This window comes from Dipodomys spectabilis, unplaced genomic scaffold (assembly GCF_019054845.1).
Source record: "Dipodomys spectabilis isolate Male_0828 unplaced genomic scaffold, ASM1905484v1 ptg000417l, whole genome shotgun sequence".
Classification (NCBI taxonomy): domain Eukaryota; kingdom Metazoa; phylum Chordata; class Mammalia; order Rodentia; family Heteromyidae; genus Dipodomys; species Dipodomys spectabilis.
In genome coordinates this window covers 239,658-259,590 of record NW_024871094.1, presented here as the reverse complement: position 1 = coordinate 259,590, position 19,933 = coordinate 239,658, and the positions used below count along the sequence as shown (strand labels likewise).

At 37.3% G+C, this 19,933-nt stretch overlaps 1 pseudogene; it reads left to right on the top strand.

The window, feature by feature from the left end:
* Positions 1-1,486: 1,486 nt before the first annotated feature.
* On the top strand, positions 1,487-1,586 carry LOC122097214 (annotated as a pseudogene).
* Positions 1,587-19,933: the final 18,347 nt, after the last annotated feature.

Sequence of the window (19,933 nt, the reverse complement as noted above, 5' to 3'; positions counted from 1 at the left end):
GAAATGAGAAATTGACATGGCTCTTCAATAACTTTCTGTTGGGATGTTGCATGGGTCTAGGTAAGAAGTCTTGACCCTGTTATCTGATGATGCGGGTAACTGGGATCTGGGATCCTAGGACCCATGGGTCTTGCAGAAGAATTATATCTTTCAGACATAGTATCAGCAAAATTTGGGTATGATCAATAGGAATGCTTCAAAAGTGTGGAGAAAAACAGTTTGGAACCCGCGAGTTTAAACAATAAACAGAGCAACAGAGTAAAATCCCTTATAGATTAGAGGAAAACATTTTTTTTACCATGTGAATTCAGAAGAACAAGAACACTTAGAATGCATCACAAGTTTATACTGAAGACATTACATTGATACTTTTTATATTCAAATATGTATTGTAAACCTAATTATTTATATTCCAATTCTCTTTATTGGAATAAATAATTATCAATTTATTTTTCAAAGTATCAATTAATTCTAATAAGTTTCACTGTGTGAAATATAAAATCACCACATATAAATATAAAATATATAACTATACATAATAAAAAAGGGCACATGCTTTGCATTGTTCTGTTGTGGTGGTTAGGGTATCAAAGACAATGCTTAAAGAATTATTGCATTATCTCTAGTTCAGTGTTTGATAGAGATAGACCTAAAGCTTTACCATTTGTAGATTTACAGCGTGGAGGCAAGAGGAAACACTGTGATTAAAACATTACCAAAGTAAGGCCTAATAAAGCAGAGAAACATATGGACTTCTGGAGATATGGAAATATTTGGTGATAGAAAGTCAGTAGTGTAAGTTCCTGCCTGGTTGGAAGGTAGACAGGCCAGAAATTAGGTAATCGTGCATATGAACAATTTTTTCACCTTCTTGGCTTTAGCTACTTTTGAAATGTTAAGTATAATAAACAATGATATTTTGATAACATACCTTCTAGTCTGAACAGTTCTGTATGAACTGTGCATCTTTCTATGATCCCTTGTAACTAAAATTAGTTTTGTTCCAGTAAGATAAACTATGCTGTCAAGATAGGATATTCTGGTTGGTATGTTCCTACATGGAAGAAGGATAAAGGGTCAGGTAGACATTAGTGCCAGTAAGACCTCATTTGGGAAAATGTCAGCTGCAGAAGTTTAGAAGTAGCTCTTAAGCAAGGCTTACTTTGAATCCATTAGCTCCACAAAACTAACTCAGTTGCATAAATAAGTACTTGAAAAAGCCATTACCTTAGGATCTAGCTATAAGTGCTTCAAAGTATGATTAAATCTAAAATGAAAAAGACTTAAAATTGTCATTGACAAAAAATGAAATGTGAGCAATCAACCGAACAATATAATTTTTTCCCACTAAACACATTATTTTAGAGAAATAAGATCAATAGTATTGTTAGGAACAATAAGGTTTCCTTGTTACAAATAGGCACCCAATGATATAAGCCTGTATAAAGAATTGCATCATTAGCTACTTAAATTTAGAAGATACTACATGATTCAGCAGCACATATACCCAAATTACAACAATACACAGATTAACATGGCACTTGCACAAGGATAATATGAAAATTTGTGAAATATTCCATAGTTTTCATTCTTCAGATGCAAGAAATAAAAACAGTTATTAAAATGTTGAATACAAAATTACACGTGTAGCAATGCATGCATGTGTTAGAATTAAATGTTAGTTTGATATCAGTGTATTAAATCTTCACCTTAGAAAGGCCTTTACATAGAACAACCTTTACAAAACATTTGAAAGTAGTTAACATTGTCATTTTATCCTTAAGAAATATACTTCATAAGGACCTGGAAAAAAAGGAATCTTAAATTTTCTATATGGAATGCAATCTGAAAGGACACGTTTATTAATGAATATATATATATATATATATATATATATATATATATAATGAAACAATGCTCAATTCAAAGTATACCTAGGAGAGAATGAAATAGATTATGGATATTATTCAAACACAGAATATAGAATATTTTAAAAAATACTTTTTCAGGCAATAAACAGAAATATCTTTAGTTTCTGTACTACTCATTTCAACAGATGAGTTCAAATTATTTCTGATTAAAAAAATCACAAACTCTGCAGAAATGATTATGGATGTATACAAACAACTCAAATACATTTCGACATCAAAGTCAAGCAATTCATTTGGAAAAATTGCGCGGAATTTTTAGAGTAAGATATTGCTGTTACTTGGGTTGTGTATTTTGTATGGACACAAAGAATGAACTGGCATTTTGAAGTTTAAGAAACTTAACTCTTAGCTATGCTAAATAATGCTGCAATAAACATATTTGTTCTGGTAGCTTTAGTATAGTCTTTTTTGATGCCCGTCAGTAAATGAATGGATTAAGAAAATAGAATTCTATGGAATGGAATTCTATACCTCCATGAGAAAGAATTACATTGCCCTATTTGTTAGGAAATGGAAAGACTTGGAAAAAATTATATTAGGTGAAGTAAGCCAGGCCCAAAGAAACATTGGTCCCATGGTTTCCCATATTTGCAATATGTCTAAGACAAGCCAAAATGGTCAGATAAGTTTATGTTTGGCGAAATGTACCCTAATATAAGGATTCAAATTTTTTTTTCTTGCGATTGTTTCTAACATATTCATAAGATGATTTCTTTGTTGTTTTGTATGTCCCTCCCCCACAGTATAATCCCTGCTTTCATTGTATTTTATGTTGGTATGATTTGTGGAGGGGAAGGGGAAAAACAAATTGTTTCCATTGCAACAATGAGATGTACAAGACATCATGTCGAAAAACGAACTTTACAACTTTGGTGGGGGTAGGGGCAGTGAGGGGGGAAGGGAGTGGGGGGGGAGATGGGAAGGGATGGGAAGGGGAAATAAAGGAGGAGGCAACATGTTTGATAAGAAATGTACTCATAAGCCGGGCGCTGGTGGCTCACGCCTGTAATCCTAGCTACTCAGGAGGCTGAGATCTGAGGATCGCGGTTCAAAGCCAGCCCGGGCAGGAGAGACCGTGAGACTCCTATCTCCAATAAACCACCAGAAAACCGGAAGTGGTGCTGTAGCTCAAGTGGTAGAGCGCTCGCCTTGAGCTGAAGAGCTGAGGGACAACACCCAGGCCCAGAGTTCAAGCCCCACGACCGACAAAAAAAAAAAGAAATGTACTCATTACCTTGCCTATGTAATTGTAAAAGCTTTGTATGGTATTTTCACAATTAAAAAAAAACTCAACAAAAAACAAGAAAAAAAAGATACTTAACTGAACCATTATGATTTAAGAGAACAATTTGTACAGCCTTCCACAACTTCAAAGAGGTAGTGATACATACTTATCCTTTTGGTAATATCAAAGGCAGTTTCTTCCAAGTTGTTCTTCAGACCTGGTTTGATGCAATGGTTGAACAGAAGGAGATCCAGTGTATCTTTGCTATCTCTATTCCCAGCAGCACAATGCAAGGGAGACAAGAGGCCTTTACTTTGGGCATTGGTATCTGCATCATGATGAAGTAAGAAAAAACCACACTGGTATTATTCCAAGAATAAGCACTGTGCAGGGGTTTCCAGCCATTCACATTTATTGCATGAATATCTGCTGCTTGAGCCACCAACTCATGGACAATATCTAAGTGTCCACTGTAGGCTTCTCGATGAAGAGGGGTATATTCATCATCATTCCTAGTATTCACATGAGTGGCCTTTATGAAAGTAGTCTCCACACTCTAGTAAGCCGATTATTTTCATCAGCCCAAAGAAGAAATTTGCTTGGACTCTACTCCATTTTTTTTCTTGCAATTGATACCATTCGTCACTTTTTCATTTTGTTCCTCATCTTCATCAGAATTGCTTAACTAGAGACTTAAAGTGCCAGTGGGAATAAGGTGTCTATGTATTTCCCCAATAGTTCACATGGGTTGAACTGGTGAGAAAAATACAATGAATTTTGTGTATCTGTTTTTTCATTATTATTTATTTACTCTTTTTCCATTTTTATTATTCTAAGTCATTCTAACTGGAAAGTAGGGAATTGATGGAGAGCAGAGGAAAGACGTTCCTCCATATTCAAAGGTACAGACTGAAAATGAGAATCAGTGATGTTTTCATGTGCAGCTTCTTCTAGGAATGAGAAAACAGAAGGTGGCTTAGTGGTAGAGTGCTTGCCATGCATGTATGAGCCCCTGGGTTCGATTTCTCAGCACCACATAGGCAGAAAATTCCAGAAGTGGGGCTGACGTTTAAGTGGTAGAGTGGTAGCCTTCAGCTGCAGAGCTGAAGGACAGTGCCCAGGCCCAGAGTTCAGGCCCCACGACTGACCAAAAAAAAAAAAAAAAAAAAAAGAAAAAACAAATAATGCTTTCTATATAAAAAATATGGGAAATGGCAGAGTAGAAAGTGAAATGATGCAACCAAAAATATAAAAGCAAAATAAATTAGGATAATTGTGGAGCAGTCATATTATCTATGAGAACCATGAAAGAGAGATGAAGTGAGAGACAGAGAGATGTGCAGTGATCTAGCTAGCCACAAAATCCATGCCTCTGATCAATTTATAGAGCAAACAGAATTTTATTTTTTAAAAAGATGGAAATAGAATTTATGTATTTACTTGAAATTAGTAAATACATTTTTAGTAGCCTACATAAAGAGACATAGATTTGACCAAATTACAGACAAGAATCTAAATCCTTGATAATTCTATTAACAGATCTGACTGAAATCAGTTGAATCACACTTTTCCTGTACCTTGAAGGAATAGGTCCGAGCGAGGAAAGCAGCTAGAGAGGGCAGGCCGATTATATCTGTGACAAAGCTTTGTGGAAAATAGTGTCAAGGATTACTTACTGGTGATCCCCTTGCACGGGAAGCATGATTCTGAACTATTGCTTGCTGATTCTCAACTATTGCTTTGATCATTATATTCTCCAAGAAGAAAAAGTAAGATTTAATTGATAGCAAAGGACTACTAATACATTTTGACTTCTCATTAAGCACCTTCAATCATCAAAATCATTGAAGACGATAGACAGTTCTACTTTTTTAGATGAAAACAAAGTGTCTTAAAAAAACATGGAATTTAAATAGTCATGCAAAGGACTTCTATTTTACTACTGCATTATACATTTTGTTCTAATGTTGGGTAACAATAAGTAATGGATCTATTAGAAATCTCTTAAAGCTCATATGTTCAATCGTGAGTTCTCTTATACTGTATCATGTCATTTTGTGAATGGACTCAAGAAGAAATTTAAATTAATAACTTGAATTTCTGATAGGACAATATCATCACTGTACATCTTGGTTCTATACTCAGTTTTAAATTACTATGTAAGTATGTGCATTAGCTAAATATAGAGGAAAAAGTAGAAGGCACACTGGTGGCTCATGTTATTAATCCTAGCTAATTAGAAAGATGAACTATGAGGATTGTGATTTGAAACCAGACAAAGCAAAAAAAAAAGTCCATTAGATTCTGTTTTGAAAGTAACCAGCAAAAGCTAGAAATGGAGCTGTGGTATAAGCAGTAAAATGCTAGCCTTGAGAAAACTAAATAAAAACTAAATTCTGAGACAGAGCCAGGCCCTGAGTTCAAGCCCTATTATTATTACCAAACAAACAAATTAATTAATTAATAAAATAAATTAAGTGGTTACATGTGGAGAGGCAGGTAATATGTAACAACTGTGGTGACTGGATTGTATCTCATTTTGTAATAAGGCAAATTATCATTTGTACTAATCACTAATATTTTATTTGAACTTTTTGTATAATAAACCCTGAATTTAACATGCATGTATATGTGTATGTACATGTGCACATGTGTATATGTGTATAGGTTTGCATGTGCTGTTGCAATGTTGCTTGCCAGTGTGGACAGGGTGAGTCCGCAAAGAGTTAACTGGGTTGCAATGTTTTTATTTATCAGTGTTCAGTCATGTCATTTCAGTGGAACCCCCCTTTTGTATATTTTATTTGTCAAATAACATCTTCATAATAAAAGCATTTACAGCATTAAGTTACATAAAAGAGACTGCTTTCAGCTCTTATTATATGTTAGGTAAGAAGATAAAGACATAATTAGGTAGTAAGTTATTTCTGTAAGATGACTATCGGTACAAAATATGTATTTGCCCTCTTAAATTGATTATACTTTTAAGATATACAATTGTAGTGAGTTTGACCAACAAACATACAGTTATTACTCTTTGGTTATTACTGTGAAACACAAGGTGGATAAACTCCAGATTTCTGTTGAAAAAAATCTTTCTTTGTAAGATCATATCTATTCTCACTAAGAGATAACCTCATATTTATTATATTTGAATATCCCATCATATTGACTGAAAATCAGTATTGTGGATATGCTTGTTAGATATTCCTTTCAAAAACAAACAAACAAAAAGCATGTGTCATCTCCAGATTGTGGATGTATTTGAAGTTGTTTTGTACATGCAAAGAGATCTTCACTAATGGCCCTTTTGTGGGAGTAACTGTGGGAACATTAACAAACAAGGCTTTTCGAATATGTCTTCCAATATAAATAACATCCCAAAGCGAGTCTTGCAATTTCTGAAAAGACTTTGGATATTTTATTATTATTTCAGTTCATTAACTATAGAGCTAAAGACATTTCTGAAATAAAGATTGTTAAGATATGAAAACGTAAGTGGACATATAGGCTTTTTAAGCATCATTTTATGAAAAGCCAGTTTTTATGAATCTAAATGAAATAGAATAAAAGAATGTAAGTGAATTGGGTAAGCTAATTATTTATATAACTTTTTTTTCTATTAACACAGTCCTTTGAATGTAGATGATGCAGATAAATTTTTTCCTTTGTGTCTCTGTACTTCAGTTATTTTTAGAATCTTTGTAGTTATAAGATTGAATTTTTAGTATAAATAAAGGTCTTTTAAAAAGATTAGGATTAATCTTGTGTTTTGTGTCCTAATGCCAAGAAAATGGCTTATTTTCAAGAGTTAATAGTTTATAATTCAAACTGCAGTATCATAAGAATTTTTTTAAACGCAATAGTATTTATGTCTTTTTAAACCATTTATATTTACAAGTTGGAGAGGCTTTAATTCATGCTTAGGTCTTGGTGTCTGTGATTTTTAACCTCTTTTTCCTAACAATGATAGGTCAGACTGCATTTTTGGGTATATGAAAAGTAAAATACTTATCTAGTGTCTAAGGTGATTTTTTATATGTCTTGCTTTAATAGCATTTAAAGTAGTACATTTCTCTAAAATGTTGGTTATAAAAAGCAATCAAAATACTTATAATGGTAAACAATTTAGGTGAGCTACAATGTGGAAATCACTTGTCCATAAGACCTTCAGTCTCTTTCCATCAGGAATTGGGCAGGTCATTCTTTCAGTAAGACTATATTAAACAGAGATAGGGTTACTAGGCAGTGCATGTTGAGCCATGGGATAGAATATGGTTTCTACTATTTTGAGTTAGAGAGCAAGAATGTTATAGTTTAGCAATTCCTTTCACCAGGGAGGTATAAATTAATTAAGAACTTGGAATTTTCATATTACAGTTATCTATTTTCTAACAAATATAAAGTGAAATATTATTAGAGTGTACAAAGCGAAATATTATTAGAGTGTACACAATAATTCTGGGAAATTTTCCTAGAATTAGTAGATTAAGTGCTGGTATTTTAGTCATTAAATAGAATGAAGTTATTTGATACAGTGAGAGATGAGCATCAGGCAAACACTTACCATGTGTGCAATGTTGTACTACTAATTCCAACTCTGAAAACTTCAATATCATCATCTGAGCATTAAAAATGGAAGTAGTTCCACTTTATGGGATTAATGTGAGGATTAAATTAGATACCATAGGTAAATACTTGGAAAAACAATCAATCAGCATTTGATTCTACCTGTTATTTTATCATGTGATGAATTCTAACATTTTTAATGTGATTTTTATATTTTTTATCTTTATGATATGCAGTTTGGAGTATTAATATTATGTTGGTCAGTTTCCTGTCATTATGAGGAAAAGACCTGCAAAGAAAGTTTCTGAGAAGGAAACTGTTATATTGACTCATGGTTTGAGAGAATGCAGTTTAAGACCAGATGTTTCCATGGTTTTTAATTATATTTTCATTAACTTAAATAGATGTATAATGGAATTTCCATGCAACAAATCAGACTATAAGTACAGTGGATCTTTTTTTGTTTCTAACATATTTATTTATTTATCTTAAATTTTTATTTATTTTTTATTGTGAAAATACTGTACAGAGGGGTTACAATTAAATGGGCAAGATAATGAGTACGTTTCTTATCAAGCATTGTAGCCTCCTCTTTGTTTCCCCTTCACATCCCTTCCCAGCCTCCGTCCCCCCACCAAAGTTGTAAAGTTCGTTTTCAACATGACAACGGGTCCACCTGTAACCTTATTTAAACGACTTGTTTTCCCCTTCCCCTCCACAAATTATACCAACATCAAATACAGTGAAATCAGAAGTTATACAGAGGGGGAGGGACATACAAAGCAACAAAGAAATAATCTCACAAATGCGTTAGGAACAAATTCACGAAAGAAAAAAAAAAAAACATTTGAATAGACATCTTAGGATTCATTTTCCTAACATTACCTTATCTGAACTTTTCTGCTTGACTCATACATATACTAGATATTGAAAATAGGGAAACCATGGGATCTATGTTTCCTTGTCCTTGACTTACTTCTCTTAAAATAAGTTTTTCCATTCCATTTCCTAACAAATGGGGTAATATCATTCTTTCTGATGGAGGCATAGAATTCCATTGTGTATATATACCACATTTTTTTGATCCATTCATCTACTGATTGGCATCAGGATTGGTTCCATATCTTAGCAAGAGTAAATAATGCAGCAATAAACATAGTTGTGCTGGTAGCTTTAGTGTGGTGTTATTTGTAAACATTTGGGTAAATGCCCAAAAGTGGGATTGCTGGGTCATAGGGGAGCTCTATGTGGAGTCTTTTGAGGAACCTCCATACTACTTTCCAAAGTGGTTGAACAAGTTTACACACACCAACAATGAAGTAAGGTTCCCTTCTGTCCACATCCCCTCCAGCATCTGTTGTTATTAGAGTTCTTGATTTTTGCCAATCTAACAAGTGTGAGGTGGTATCTTAATGTTGTTTTGATTTGCATTTCTATTATGGCGAGGGAGATTGAGCATTTCTTCATGTGTCTATTGGCCATCCTTCTTTCTTCTTCAGAGAAGTTTCTCTTTAAGTCTTTAGCCGATTAATTTATTGAGCAGTTGTTTCCTTGAGGATTTGTTCTTGGGGGATTTAATTTTTTGAGTTCCAAGTATATTTTAGATATGAGACCCTTGGCCGTTTTATGGCTAGTGAAGATCTGTCAATCCGTGGGCTTTCTATTGATCTTGCTAGCTATGTCCTTTGCCATTCAGAAGCTGTGCAACTTCCTGCAATCCCATTTGTCCAACCTTTCTTTAATTTGTTGTGTTTCTGGATCTCTGTTAAGAAAAATTCGGCCTGCGCCAAGGAGACCCAGGGTTTCTCCTACTCCATCCTGTAATATTTTCAGAGTGTCTGTTTTGACTCCGAGGTCTTTGATGCATTTGGAGTTGATTCGGGTGCAGGGTGATATATAAGGATCTAGCTTTAGTTTTCTACAAGTAGTCAAACAATTTTTCCAGCACCATTTACTGAAGAGGCTGTCTTTCTTCCATTCTATTTTTTAGCTCCCTTATCAAGATTAGATGGCTATATGTCTGTAGGTTCATTTCTGGGAATTCAATTCTATTCCATTGTTCCTTAGGTCTATCCTTGTGCCAGTACCAAGCTGTTTTGATTACTATGGCTTTATAGCATAGTTTGAAATTTGGTATTGATATTCCTCCAGCAGTATTCTTTTTGTTGAAGAGTGTTTTTGCTATTCAGAGTCTTTTGTTGTTCCATATGAATTTTTGGATTGCCTCTTCTATTTCCTTGATGAATGAGTTTGAACTTTGATAGGTATCGCGTTGAATTTGTAGATAGCCTTGGGAAGTATTGCCATTTTCACGATGTTGATCCTTCCGATTCAGGAGCATGGGAGTTTTTGCCATTTTCTAAGTTCTGTTTTGATTTCCTTTTTCAAGTTTTTAACGTTTTCATCATAGAGGACCCTCACTTCTTTGGTTAATTCCTAGGTACTTTATTTTTGTTGGGCTATTACAAATGGAATTGCTTTCCTAATTTCAGCCACACTTTTCGCATCGTTGGTATACAGAAAAGCCATTGATTTTTGAGGGTAAATTTTATAACCTGCTACTTTGCCCAAGTTTTGAATCAGCTTGAGTAATTTGGGAGTGGAGTCTATGGGATTCTTTAAATACAATATCATATCATCTGCAAAGAGGGAGAGTTTTATTTATTCTTTCCCTCTTTGGATTCCCTTTAAGTTTGCATCTTGTCTTATTGCTGTAGCTAGGCATTCTAATGCTAGATTGAAGAGGAGTTGAGGGAGTGGGTATCCTTGTCTTGTTCCTGAGTTAAAAGTAAATGGCTTTAGTTTTTCACCATTAAGTATAATGCTGGCTGTAGATTAGTCATATACAGCCTATATTGTATTGAGGAATGTACCATGGATTCCTAAATTTTCCAAAACCTTCCTCATAAATGGGTGTTGGTTCTTGTCAAATGCTTTTTCTACATCTATTGAGATAACCATGTGGATCTTATCCTTGCTCCTGTTGATGTGATGAATAATATTAATTGTTTTCCGTATAATGAACTAGCTTTGCATTCCTGAAATGAATCTTGTTTGATCATGATATATGATTTTTTGGATGAATTGTTGAAGTCGATTGGCCAAAATTTTGTTGAGAGGTTTTGCATCAATGTTCATCAAAGAAATGGGTCTATAGTTGTCTTTCTTTGATGAATCCCTGCCTGGTTTTGGATGAGTTTTATGATGGCTTCATAGAATGTGTTCGGTAGTGAACTTTCTCTTTCAATTTCATTGAAGAGTTGGAGGAGTATTTGTGTGAGCTCTGCTTTGCAGGCCTTGTAGAATTCCGCTGTAAAACAATCTGGTTTTGAACTTTTCTCAAATAGGAGGTCTCTTATTGCTGTTTTTGTTTCAATGCTTGATAAGGGCCTAGTAAGGTAGTTTAACTCTTCTTGGTTTAGTTTTGGCATGTCAATATTTGCTAGGAAAAGGTCCATTTCTGTAAGTTCTCAAACTTATTAGCATAAAGTTTTGAGAAGTATTCCCTCATAATGTTCTGAATCTTGGTTGTTTCCAAGATGATGTTTCCATTCTCATCTCTGAGTTTATTTATTTGGGTGTGTTCTCTTCTTTTTCTGATAAGATTTGCTAAGAGTCTGTCAATTTTGTTAATTTTTTCAAAGAACTAACTCTTTGTCTTGTTGATTCTTTCTATAGTTTTTTTTATTCTAATTCATTTAATTCTTATTTAATTTTAATTATTTCTTTCCGTCTACTGGATTGGGTTTTATCTTGCTGCACTTTTTCAAGGAGGTTCAGATGACTCATTAAATTGTTAGTTTCAGATCTCTCCAATTTGTTGATGTAGGAACTCAGAGCTATAAACTTGCCTCTGAGTACTGCCTTTGCTATGTCCCAGAGGAGCTGGTAATTTGTGTGCTTGTTTTTGTTGACTAGCATGAACATTTGAATTTCCTTTCTAATCTCTTTCTAATCCTGATTCTAATCTCTTTCTAATAGTGATTCAGCACTGTGTTGTTCAGCCTCCATATGTTACCGGACTTTCTTTAGTGGCTTTTGTTGTTGAGTTTTAATGTTATTCGTTTGTGGTCAGAGAGAATGCAAGGTATATATTCAATGTTTCTTAATTTGGACAAGTTTGATTTGTGGCCTAAAATGTAGTGTATTTTAGAAAATATTCCATGTGCTGCTGAGAAAAACGTGTATTCTGATGCTGCTGGGTGAAATATTCGGTAGATATCTGTTAAATCTAGTTGATCTATGCAGTTATTTAGATTTGCGGTTTCTCTGTTGAGTTTTTGCCGAGTTGATCTATCTAGTGGGGAGAGTGGTATATTAAAATCCCCAACAATTAATGTCTTTGGGTCAATATGGTATTTGAGGGAAAGTAGTGTTTCTTGGATAAATTTGGGTGCTCCATTGTTTGGCGAATAGATATTTAGAATTGTAATATCCTCCTGAAGGAGAAATCCCTTAATTAATATGTAGCGACCTTCTTTATCTCTTCTCACAAACTTTAATTTGAAGTCTATTTTATCTGATATTAGTATTGCAACTCCCGCCTGTTTATGGGGGCCATTTGCTTGGTAGATTTTGTTCCAGCCTTTAACATTGAAAATGTGTTTATTTTTATGGGCAAGATGTGACCCTTGAAGGCAGCAGATAGAAGGATCTTGCTTTTTAATCGAACTAGAGAGTCTATGTCGCTTAATTGGAGCATTAAGTCCATTGATGTTGAGAGATAGGACTAAGAGTTACTTGGGAGTTCATGTCTGTGATCCACCTTCTTTGGGGATGCGAAAACTGGGTTCTTCCTATAGTTCTTGGATTCTCAGTTTGGGTGAAGTTTCTTGTCCTTTATTGTGGTCTTGTTGGTTTCCTATGTGTAGGTCATCTTTAAGCATCTTTTGTACGGCTGGTTTGGTGGAGATTTATTGTTTCAATTTTCTTTGCTATGACAAGTTTTTATTTGGCTTTCAATTATGAAGGAGACTTAGCTGGGTACAGTATTCTTGGTTGATAATTGTCTTTAGGGCATGGCATACATCATTCCACAGTCTTCTTGCTTTGATTTTCTCTGCTGAGAAATCTGAGGTGATCCTAATTAGTTTCCCTTTATAGGTGATTAATCCTTTCTCCTTGACAGCTTTAAGGATCTTTTCCTTGGTGTGAATTGATCCTGTGTGGATTTTAATGTGATGGTGGGATGTCCTACTCTGGTCTGGTCTATTTGGAGTTCTAAAAGCTTCTTGTATCTGAATAGGGCTATCTTTTTGCATGTTTGGGAAGTTATCTGCTAGAATCCTGTTTAACACATTTCCTAGACCATTAACTTCTGTTTCTACGTGCTCCTCTACACCCATTATCCTTAGATTAGGCCTTTTCGTGGTGTCTTCCAAGTGTTGGATAGATCTATCATATTTCTTGGACTTGTCTTGGATGGTTGTATGTTCTTTCTCTATAATATCTAGGCTGTCTTCAATCCCCGAGATTCGATCTTCTGCATGGCCTAACCTGCTGTCTAGACTTTCTAACTTGTTTTTAATTTCTTTTCCTTCTAATTGCTCAGCTTTGCTGGCTCCAAATTCTTGGTTGAAACTTTGTTTTAGATCTTGTATTAGTTTTTTACTTCCTTAATTTGGTGTTCATTGTTTATTCTCAAATCACTTAGTTGATTGGTTATGGTTTCCTTGGTCTCCCATTCCTTCTGTTAGGTTCCATTCAGCAATCCCTTTGTGGTCTCCCTGACTTTCTTTTGCTCTTTGTTAATGGATTCCATGAATGCCTTTAGTGATCTTTGTGTTTTCTCTTCCTGCTCTCTCAATTCCTGTGTTACTCTTTGCTTAGCTTCCTCAAGTTCATGCCATTCCTGTAGTTCTCTTTGAGTGTTCTCAGCCTGCTCACGCCATTCTGCCTTTCTCTTTGAGTATTCTCAAGCTCTCCGAAAACAAAATATTCAGAGAAGATCGTGGATATAATGAGAGAACGGGAGGGATATCAATGAGATGTGAAAAACTTAAAAATAAAAATTCTTGAAATATTATCTAGGTATAAAGAGGCAGTACTGCTATTAAGGAATTTAAGTCTAAGAGGTTTTGAATTGAGTAATAAATTTGTGGAATAAGTGTGTACACAATGGGGGATACGGTCTAATAATCGACTATGGGTGTATCTGAGGATGTGCAGAACAACAATTAAGTCACATAAAGAAGAAAGAAAGAGAAGAAAAGGTGAAAAGGATAAGAAAGAAAAAAGATCAGAAGTTCACTAGAGCTAAACAAAAAAACAAAAATAATTTTGAAAAGAATAAAAGAAAGAAAAACGCACACACACATACACCTCTAAAATAAAAATTATAAGAGGAAAAAAAGTTACTAGGTAAAAATTAAAAATTTTAAAAAAGTTTTAGAAAAAAATTTTTTATAACAGGTACAAAAATAAAGGAAAAAAAGTTCTTTGATTTTTTTTAGGAGGGTGGGAACAATCTGTATCTCCCTTGTGTCGTTAACCAGCCTCTTCTAGGAGTCTCTGGTCTGCTTGTGGTGTTTGGTTTTCCTGTGTCTTGTTTGGTTTCTTGTCAGTTTGTGTGAACAGGCAGAAAAATGCTCTGCTTTACCCAGGATTTTGCGATCCTCCTCCTAGGTTAGTTCATTGGGAGGGAGATCTGCTTTGAGTATCACAAAAGAGGGAGATGGCTTTTTCCTCAAATTTAGAGATGCTGTGATAAGGCTAGTTTCTGGGTAAAGTTGAGGCCTTTTAGCAAACAGAAGCTTTTCCTGGGGGCTAGTTTGTGAGAAACTCACAGAGCCCAGCCTGGAGCCACTCTCAGGGTTTATGTTTACTGAATTTCAATTGATTGTCAAAGCTGCTAAAAGGAGGGGCAGCCTCTCTCTCTGATTACCCAGTGAAGAAAGCCACTCCTGGGGCTGGCGCTTGAGCACGGTGACTTTTCCCTGGGTGGAGCTGAGTCTGGCAGGTCAGCTTAGGTTCTTATGACCTGCTAAATGACTCTAATTTTCTTTCAAGGCCTGAGTTGGAGCTAGCAGCTCATCCAAGCTTTGTCAGTATCCAAGATAGAAATTTCCAGTCTTGGGGTGGGGGGGGAATGGCCTTCCCTCCTCTGCTCCCTTAGAAGGAGTGAAGACGTTAGGCTTCTACTCATGTCGAGTGTTGGTTCCTGGTTCGTCTCTGGTCTGCGAACTGCAGGATGAAGATGTCTGCTCCTTTTCGGTTCTTGTTGGTGTTGAGTAGACTCTGCTCGCCCGCCGCATCTGGCTCCTTCGTCCCAGAATCTCTGTTTTGCAGGTATGGAGGCTACGGCTGCCGATGCCACCACTGCCGCCACAGCGGCAGCTGCTGGCAAGTGCTCAGATCTGTCTCCTTGCCTGGATTTTCCCTCTCTGGCCTAAAACTCTGTCCTGTGATGGCACACTTGGTGTGATTCTCTGGCTTAGGACTGTTCACTGGAACTCTAAAACTGCTTTCTATGCAAGAGCTTTTTTAGCCTCCAGCTTCACCTCCGCCATCTTCCCGGACCTTGTTTTAAGTACACTGGATCTTTACTTAACTTTACCACACCCTTCCAAACGTCACCCCACTTTCATTTTTTCTAGTTTCATACTATCTGCATTGTATATTGTGCCTTCACTCTCTTCCTCCATAAATCTTTTTATTCCTTCCCTTTGACTTCCCCTCACATCTTCCAAGTGATAGTTTCCTTGTATTCATTTTATTGGATTAAAAGTTCAATTTTACAAGAAATTACACCTTTAAATACTCCTCTAAAAATAGCATGCTTTGGTTAATACTGTTGTGCAAACTTGCATAAAATTCTAGCTTCCAAATATGCAACAGACCATGGGTCCTTTGTGTGTCTTCCTCTCTCTTCGTTTACTTAATGTATTATTAAATCCATCCGTTTCTTTGCAAATAATGTAATGGTATTCATAAGGGATGGGTGCAATCCAATTGTATATATATGCCACACTTTCTCCAACCATCCCTTCTCCAAAGGGCATCTGGACTGTTTCCATAACTTGGCTATGGTGAACAGTGCTGCAGTGAACATGATTGTGAATGTGATTTTACTGTAACCTTTTGGAAGAATTCATCACTATCTTTCTGGGAACAATCCTCTAGCCAGTTTTCCAGAATAAGCACATCCCTCTCTTCATCTCCATCACAACGTTTTGCAAGTCCTCAAAAACACATTACCCGCTACAGGTCTCAATAAGCTAAAACCACACCGTGCCCATATTCTTTCAATGTATTTTTTATTGAGAACCTTCTATGTACTTTCCAAATGTGGGAATGAGGGACATGACAATAGAGTAAAATAAGAAAATTGCAATTTAATTAGCTATTATCATATTTAAAATCATTTTCAGCTCTAACTCATAGCCTCGCTTATTATTATTTTTATCTTTATTGGATACTTCATCTATCCCCTAAACTATAACAGGTAAGTTAAATACAAAAGCAAAAAGTGTGGTTTAATTTTGAAACTCATATGTGAGGATGCACTATATGGGCAAATAAATGGATTGGAATTAATAGCCATTATCCATATTTTTAAAGTAAAGATGGTTTTTCCAAACTGATTATATCAATTCATATTCCATTTAACAAGAAACATGTGACAATTCCTTTGTTTTGCTCCTTATTAACTTTTATTTCCATTTTATTTTACAACGAAGGATCATTGTTCATAAATCTACTGTAGATACAAAAATATATTAAAATATTTCTATGTGTATGCATTGATATATACATACACACATCTATTACACAGGTTATAATGATAATTTATAACTTCTGTGACTGTAAAATTTACTAAATTATTTAAAAAAACATCAACAGCTTATGCCTGGAATCCTGATTACTTGGGAGGCTGAGATATGAAGACCATGGGTTGAAGCCATCCTGGACAAGAAAGCCCATGAGCCTTTTATCTCCAAACAACCAACAAGAAATCAGAATTGGAACTGTGACTCAAAATAGTAGAGGGGTAGCCTTGAGAGAAAAAGCTCAGGGACATCAACCAGCTCTTAGTTAAAGAACTACAATCTACCCCCAAAAATCTAATTTACACCTGTATAAGTAGAATATTTCCATCGCCCAAATGCACATCCATGTTCATTTGCAAGTTAACTCTGTTAACGTCTGGAGTACAAGGAACTGGCTTATTTGAAAAATACCACGTGCCAGGGATTGTTTTGTTTCCTGCCACTTTGAGGCACCACCTGGTCCCCCCAGTTGGTCGGGCCCTGCACATGCTTCAGCTGCTCCAGCAGCTGGGTCTGCCTCTGCAGGTGCTGCTGCAGGGCGTCCTTCTCAGAGCTCAGCCACTTATTGGAGGCTATGTGCTACTCACAGGTGGCTTTGAGCTCCTGCAGCTGGGCCAGAGACTGCTCCTGCTGCTCCATCAATTCCCAAGCCAATTGGCGCTCTCTCTCTCAGCTACCTCTCTCCATTCCTCTATTGTCTCCTCTAGGCAGTTCCGCCTTTCCAACAGATGCTTTTTCACCTGCTGCTCTGAGCCCAGGATGCTGGGTCTCAGTCATCTCCTGCAAATCTTTGGCCTTCTACTCCAGTCTCGGCAATTGTTCCTGCTGCTCCGCATTCTGGAGATGGAGCTTCTGGTTTTCCTGGATCTAGATGTGAAGTTGTTCCTCCAGGTTTTTCAACTCTATCTGCATGTGGTAGGCCTGGGCCTACTTCTGCAGCTCCATCTGAGATGGTCCCACGGGGGACCATGGCTCTGCGAGCTTCCTTCTCAGTTCCTCTAGCTCATTCTCTAGGTCCAGAACCTGCCTTGCCCCTCATTCCTTCTCCTCTATAAGTTGGTTCACCTGCTCAGTCAGCCACTGGGACTCCTCCTTCCACACTCAATGCTCAAGTCCTCTCTGTAGGTGTCTCTCTCCAGATTCGCTGTGGTCACCTGCCAGAACAGGTTGTCCAGTAATCTCTTCAGTAACTCACGCCCCACCAGCACTTGTTGGAAATTACAGATTCTCTTCTTCATGTTGCTTTTCTGTGTCCAGAGCACTTCCAGCTTCTCCTGCAAGTCTGTGTTCACTTCCTCCAGGTCATTGAAACTTCTGGTCTTTTCCTCGAGCTGAATGGTAATATCATTCAGCTGTTCAAAGAACATTTTGGTCTCCTTCTGTGCAGCAATGACTGCTGAAGCTGCCATCTCCAGCTCTGACACGTGCCTGTGGCCTGTAGGCAGCTGCTGAGAGCTTCGTGCTCCATTTCTCTGTCATTGGCCACCTGCTGCACATAGGCTGGTGCAGACTGTAAATCTCTTTCTGCCAAAGCCGACCACTGTATGGGTGGCTTGTAGATCTCTAGCCCTGTTTTTGGTGCTTCATGCACCTTGGCTATCTTCTCCCTGTATTTCTCCAATGGATCCTGCAATCTTTTCCTGCCTCAGTGGTTGGATCTTGGCACAGAGCATCTGGTATCTTCTTTGCTGCAGTCCCGGGTGGGCACCACGTGTCGCTAGCACCTCCTTGGTTCTAGCAGATGCTTGGTGGTATGGGGACCCTTGACACTCTGCACCCTGGTGGCTATGATTGTGTCCAAAGGCAGGGGAGGCCCGCGGTCAGCATCACATTTGGCCAGACCCTCCGTTGAATCACGCTCCCCAGTGGTGTTTGTCTTAGAGATCCCTCCCTTTATCATGTTCTTCGTTTTCCTAAATGTGGCAGGTCTGTTGGGAGGATTCTTCTGATGGTGTTCTGGCAGTAGTTTCTTGCCTGCAACTCTCTCAAGGAGTCACGTTGTTTCAGTCATCTGAGCACTGGGATGGGAAAGATGGGCTGTCCATGTTCCCAGGATCTGGGAAATCCTCTCTTCTCCCCCTCACTGACTAGGACATCAATTCCCCTATTCTAGTCCAAAGTTGCCTCTAGACTCTTGCTCAACACTCAGCCACCTCTACCTTCCTCAATTGCTGGAAATGGTGTCAACCAACAGAGGGAATCCCGGTGCTACCAGGGAGCACAGAATGTGGGTGTGTCCACCATTCTTGTATCCCATTTGTCAGAAAGAACCAGGAAAGAATGGAGCTGTGGCCAGAATACTGTGATGCAGGCAGCATGGGCGCAGTCAAATGACAGCAGCTCCTCCAGCCGCTTTCCCAGGGAATTCTGTCCAATTCAGTTGGGGACAAGAGGGTGACCTGCTTTAGCCAGATGGCTGAACAGATTGTTGTGTATTTCTGTTTGTTGCCAGTCCCGGACCTTAAACTCAGGAACTGGGCATGGTCTGTGAACTGCTTTTGCTCAAGGCTAGCCCTCTACCACTGGAGCCACACTGCTCTACTTCTGACTTTGTTGGCTCTGAAGTTGGACAGGGCTCTTAACACTTTCCTGCCTAGGGTGACTTTTACCATAATCCTCTTTCACAGACTTGGAAGTATCATGGAGGACTGCTGAGAACCACTGGTGCCTGCCTAATCATTGGTCTTGCTGATATTCTGGCACACACCGGTGAGTTCTCTATCCTCTGGTTGAAGTGGTGGGAGCTGGAGCCTGCAGTTCACATTCTTGTCCTGCCACCTCCAAATGGCAGGAGATCCTAAGAAACTCAATCTTTTTTTTTTTTAATTTAATTTTATTTATTTTTTTGTGAACATACTGTACAGAGGGGTTACAATTACATGGGCAGGATAATACATACATTTCTTACCAAGCATTGCAGCCTCCTCCTTTGTTTACCTTTCACATCCCTTCCCTACCTTCCCCCTACCTCCCCACCACCCAATCCTCCCCCCTCCCCCCGCCCCCCCCCCCCCCGCACCAACGTTGTAAAGCTCGTTTTCGACATAACCTTGTACTTCTAATTGTTGCAACAGGTCCACCTGTATCCTTAAACGACTTGTTTTTCCCCATCTCCTCCACAATTTATACTGACATCAAATATAGTGATAGCAGGGATTATACTGTGGGGGAGGGACATACAAAGCAACAAAGAGATAATCTTATAAATGCATTAGAAACAAATGCATGAAATAAAAAAGCATTAAAATACGTATCTAAGGGTTCATTTTCCTAACATCACATTATCTGACCTTTTCCGCTTGACTCATACATATACTAGATATTGCAAATAAGGGAAACCATGAGACCTATGTTTCTTTGGGCCTGGCTTACTTCACTTAATATAATTTTTTCCAAGTTTTTCCATTTCCTAACAAATGGGGCAGTGTCATTCTTTCTGA